This window comes from Phyllostomus discolor, chromosome 8 (genome assembly GCF_004126475.2).
Source record: "Phyllostomus discolor isolate MPI-MPIP mPhyDis1 chromosome 8, mPhyDis1.pri.v3, whole genome shotgun sequence".
Lineage (NCBI taxonomy): Eukaryota > Metazoa > Chordata > Mammalia > Chiroptera > Phyllostomidae > Phyllostomus > Phyllostomus discolor.
In genome coordinates this window covers 40,888,306-40,894,305 of record NC_040910.2, presented here as the reverse complement: position 1 = coordinate 40,894,305, position 6,000 = coordinate 40,888,306, and positions in this window count along the sequence as shown.

Genomic DNA, 6,000 nt, shown 5'->3' with positions numbered 1-6,000 from the left:
TGCCAGAGATATGCTGATCTATGTAAAAAGCCTATGTACATTTTGAGAAATAGTTTGGCTGTGAAGTGTCTGGATATAACCCTAACATAAAAAAATCAACTTTGTTCCTTCCCATATAGCAACAATAACCACCTAGAAAGGAAGAAATCATATCCACAACAGAAACATAAATTATAAGCTAGAATAATTTACCAAAAACTATATAAGATAGTTATGGATAAAATTGTTAAGGTTTATTAAAACACGTGAATAAATGGAAAGATACACTATCTTAATGAATGGTCAGCCTGAATATTATAAAAGTTATTTTTCCCCAGATCTATAAAATTCAATTTCAATCAAAATCCAAATAGGAATTTTTATGGAATATGAGAAGTTGGTTTTAAAGTTTACATAGATAAAAAACACTAGATAAAATGATATGAAGGAAGGCATTGTCCTACCAAAATCAAAACATAAAGCTATAGTAATTAAAACAGCATGAAGGATTCCCTAACCATTGCCACTAGGTTCGTTGGGCATCCCACAAAGCAAAAGGTCACCGGTTCAGTTCCTGGTCAGGACACATCCCTGGGTTGCAGGTCCCATAGTTGGGTGTGTGCAAGAGGCAACCAATTGATATTTCTCTCCCTCTCTCCCTTGCCCTCTCTTTATAGATAAAATCTTTTTTTTTAAAAAAAGCAGCATGAAGGACTTGTAACCAGAATATATGAGTATAAAGAACACTTATACCTCAATAATAAAAAGGCAAATAACTTAGTCCAAACATTGGCAAATAACTGGAATAGACATTTCTCTAAAGAAGATAACACATGTGAATATATGTTACATTCAAATAATAATGGAATGCTACTCAACCATAAAAAATGAGTGAACTGTTGATACATTCAGATGAATTTCTGCTAAGCGAAAGAAGCCAGACACAGAAGACTACGTATTGTATGGAGTTCCGTGAAGCAGAGTGAAAAGTCTGGGCTCAGAGGCATGTGACTGACCTGGTTGACAACGGATCCCAACCCCATTCTAGCAAGCGGAAGCCGGAAAGCTAAAAGCTATTTCCTGGAATCCCATGCAGAGTCCTTTCTGAATATGACTCGGGTTCCACTGATCATGACTGATTTGGAAGTGAGTCCTGTGAGGGAAAGAGACAGGGTGGTCCTGATAGAAACGATGTGGTTATGGGGCCAGTGAAGGTAGCATCAGCTCTCTGCTCTAGCCAGCAGTTTCCTGACTCAGCAGCTTTGTGGGCATAAGCAGTTTTCCTGACCACAGTAGGGGCAACGGGATTCCACTGTCAGCTGTTACAGAAGTGGCAGAACCTTCTCAACTGGTGAACGAGGGGTTGTCTCTGCACCATGCTCTTCCAGGCCGACCAGTGATTTTTTTCCTGTTTTCTTCGGAGCTATAATTTACAAAGCTTGAAATTCATCCATTGTAAGAGTACAGTACAATTTTTACTAAATTCATACAGATGTGAAACCATCACCACAGTAATTTCAGGACACTTTCTATCACCCTGAAAAGTTTCCTTATTCAGCATGAGATCAATTCTATTTCTAACCTCAGGCAATCACCGATCTGCTTTGTCTCCATAGTTTTCCCTTTACTAGAAATGTCATATAAATGCAATAATACAACATGTAGTCTTTTATGCCTGGCTTCTACTTAGAATAAGTTCGTCTGCATGTTTCAGTAGTTCATTCACCTCTCCAGTTGAGTGGTATTCTTATTTCTGTTTGCCATTATCAGTTGATGAACATTTGGGCTCCGCCCCCCCCCCCCCCAGCATTGGGTGATTATGCGTATTGCCGCTAGGAACATTCATGTACAACTTTTTGTGTAGACACAGGTGTTCATTTCTTGGCCATATACCTAGAAGTTGAACTGCTGGGTCAAACATACTGAGTTTAACATTTTAAGAAATTTCTAAACGGCTTTCTAAAGTGGCTGTGCCATTTTATAGTCCCACCAACAACGTATGAGGGTCCCAGTTTTTCAGATTTTTACATTTTCTCCATCCTAGTGATGTGAAGTGGTATCTCATTGTGATTTTGATTTGCTTTTCCCTGATGATTCATGACATTGAGCATCTTTTCAAGTGCTAATTGGCCACTTGTATATCTTTTGAGAAATACTCAAATCCTTTGCTCATTTTAAAATTGAGTCATTTTTATTGTTGAATTGTAAGAGCTCTTTATATATTCTAGTTACAAGTTCTTTGGCAGATACATAATTCTTAAATATTTTGTCTTTTTGTTTTCAAAGTTGGCATTTACTTAACCGTATCTTTTGAAAAGCAAGAGTTTTTAATTTTAATGAAGTCCAGTTTTTTTTGGTATATATATATATATATATATATATATATATATATATATATATATATATATGATTGTACACATTATACTAATGACCCCCTGCCCTGGTGCCAACCAATCAGTGGAGAGACCATGACCCTGAAAGGATATGCCTGGAAAGCGGACAGTCTGTTGAGACCCTCCCCTGGGACCTCCCTAAAGCCCCTGCCCTCGAGAGCCCTCAGGACGGAGGACCCCGCTCCCCTCTCTGCAGAGCACACAGGCCCCTTCCCCTTGCCCGCCCCCAGGCATGTTTTCCTTGCCTGCCTCTCCCCCCTAAGCTCCAGGGGTCCTTGCTTTGCCTCTGCCACTTGTTCCTGAGCCTAGATCTCCTTCTGCAGGTCACTTCCTCTACCTCTGTGACTTCCTCAATAAACTTTCTCTTATAGTCTGAGTCTTGACTCTGAATTCTGTCTCAGCCGGAACTCAAGTACCGAGGTTGCTGAACCGAGGTCTGGTCTCACTCCACCGGACTGACACCTGGTCCGGTGACACCTGGTCCTGGTGCTGTTTCACCGCCATTGTAAGTTCTCTTATTTTTGCACACTATTCCAGCATAATTTGTTGAAAAGGCCATTTTTTCCCACTACTATTTGCACTCCCTTGGCACCTTTATGAGAAATCAGTTGCCCATAAGGGCAACTTTACTTTACTTTAGCCAACTGAACTTTAACTTCTGGACATTCTATTTCGTTTTATTGATCTGCATGGCTATCCCTACACCAGTACCACACTGTCTCGATTATATAGCTTAATGGTAAGTCGTTAATCAGAAATCTTCCACTTACACTCTTTTATTAAGGGCAGGGATCTATCTAGTGACGTGAGGAAGAGTAGACCACTGTGGGAGACAGCAGAATCCCAAGGACTTTGAGCAGGTGGGCTATTCATGACAACATGGGAGAACTTAGAGAATGATAGTATTGTATTGTCTCCCCTCTCCCCCTCCCTTCCTTCTTCTCTCTCTAAAATCAATCAATATATTCTTGGGTGAGAATTTTAAAAAATAGGCTCTGAGTTCAAATTCTCACCTCAAATCATGCTCAGAAAATCCGTTTCTGTGGATGCCTTCCATGACCTCTTGCTTCTCCCCAGCTACAGGTTGCTGAATTACATAATGTGGAGTAAATTCGCAGCCTTGTCAGATCTTGTGTGAAAATCGGAGTATTATTTGAGGAAAGTGGTACCCTGAGAATTGTAATGGTGTAACGTGGGAGAATTGAGATGACTTTGTCGAGTTCCAATTCCACTCAGCCTCCCTTGCCAGCCATTACTGCTGTCTAATGCAAATAGCCCCCATACACCTCCTTGCCTCCACACTTTAATTGGAGCCAAACATCAGAGTGCTCCAGGAGGCCAATTACAAAGTGACACCTTGGAGATGAAGACTTGCAAATGACTTACAAGATTTGGCTAATTTATGTTGGACAAAATCCCTGGGGACCGTATATGGGATTGCACTCTGAGGGTGCAACACCAGGGAGGGAGAAACGATATGAAATCAGACTGAATTTGTCAGGATAGCTGTGCTGAGACTGTACAGGCATTCATTACACTGGCTCAAGCAGCTGGGAGTTTCTTCCAGCTATAAGCTTAGTTAACTGCCTGAACTCCATGCTGGCCTTCGTGACTGCAATTGAAATGTCAGAAGAATATCTGGTGTAACAAAGAAGCAACCTGAACAGATGTGCCGTGTGCACAGGGCGTCGTGTAGGAGGGTACCCACTGTAGCATTTCTGAGGCATTTCTCGGTTAACAAGTGGAAGCAACGAAATTCGAGGGAATGAAATGATGGGGGAACGGGTGAGTGCTGTGCAAGTCCGCACTATGGCGCGCTGGGCGGTGGTGGAATTTGTTGTTACAGAGGAAGGTGTCTGTAGCTTATTTTTTTCAAGTGGGAGCAAAATCAAGGACAGGTATCCCAGTGTGTCTTTTAAATCATTTATTTTGAAATACTAAATTTCAGAGTTACAGAAAAGTTTCTAAAACAGTACAGAGAAGTCTCCTTTTATGCAAATTCACCAATTTAACATTTACCAGCATTTCTTCCATCATCATCCTCCCATCCCTCAGATTACCATTAGTCTTTCTCTGAGAGTGGCCCACTCGCCCAGCACTCCAGAGTGGCAGACGGTGCCCTGCGCAGCCAGGATCGAACCCTCCGGATCAGGAAGATGGTGTTGCTGTGCAACCGTCCAGGCCTCGCACCGCACCCCGTTCCCGTTTCCCCCAACCAATCCAACAACGCCTTCTTTCTGTCCGTCCCGGGTCCAGTCTAGGATCACGTGTCTCCACAGACTCCTTTAATCTGAGACAGTTCTCCACTCGTTCTGACTTTCATTCCCGGGCAGTCTTAAGGAGCACAGGTCTTATATTTTGTAGGATGACCCTCAACTTGGCTTCATCTGCTGTTTCCCGAGGAGCAGACTCAGGCCATGCTTTTCTCGTGTAAATGAGCCAAATTGGGCCTCGTAATTGGCCCCATGTTACTTCTTCACAGCAGCCTGGGACCTGTGAGCTCCAAAGCCTTCCCTTGCCAAACTCAATTTTTTTTAACTTGAAAAAGATGGTTTTCCAGTCTACGAGGGCATATTAAGTTATATTGCGCCACAGCCTTCAGATAAGAAATAAAAGGCATCCAAATTGGAAAGGAAGAAGTATATAGACACATATCTATATTTCTATATCTGTATTATAAAACTATGAATTTACTAGTACCTCCAATTCAAATCTAAGTCTCCTGAATTTCCCCTCTGGCAGCGAGAAACTCAGCTTCTACTTTCTTCAGTATCTTTACACACCTGCTCAGTGTACCCAGCCTCAGCCACACTGCGCCTTCACACTGGCCCTTCGTGTTCCCCCCACCGCTCAGAACTTCGGCCTCTGAGCCTGCCGCCCGCCGGCCCCTGCAGCTGCCCACCCTGCGTCCCCAACCACTACGCTAGCGTCCCCCTGCCTGGAAGGGAGGAGATCTCTTTTATAGATTTTTATGTGTAAAAACGAATTCTCAGCTTGGCCGGGGGTTGGGGGGGCGGTGCTCAGTGAATTGAAGCGTCATCCCAAACACCAAAAGTGCAGATTCGATCCCCAGTCAGGGCACATATATAGGTTGCGGATTCAGTCCTTGGTCAGGGTGCTTTCGGAAGGCAACCGATCAATGTTTCTCACTCGCTCCCCACCCCACCCCTCCCCCTCTGTCTAAAATCAGTGAACACGTTCTTGGGGGAGGATTTGATGAAAATGAACGTGTGCACATGCAGCCAGCGGTGTTCTGCGAAGTTGCAGTGAACCCTGAACTAGCAAATCTGAACTAGTGCTCTTAGGAGAAATACAGGGTTAGACTTGGGGCAGTCTCTGGTCTCATTTTTATCATCTGATCAATGCATAGCCTTGTATTATGTGTTTCTGCTCAAGGACACTTTATTGAACCCACATTGTTAGTTCATTACCATCAAATTCATGTCCAGCAGCACTGTGACTCACGCCCAAACGAAAATTATGTCACACACACATTTTCTCCATAAGGCACATTACAGCCTTCTCGCACTCAGGGGCCATATTCAATGGCAAAATCACCAACAAAAATGCAAAAGTATAAAGGCACCAAGTAGACCCCCCGAAGGACATGCTTTTACAGCGTGAGCTG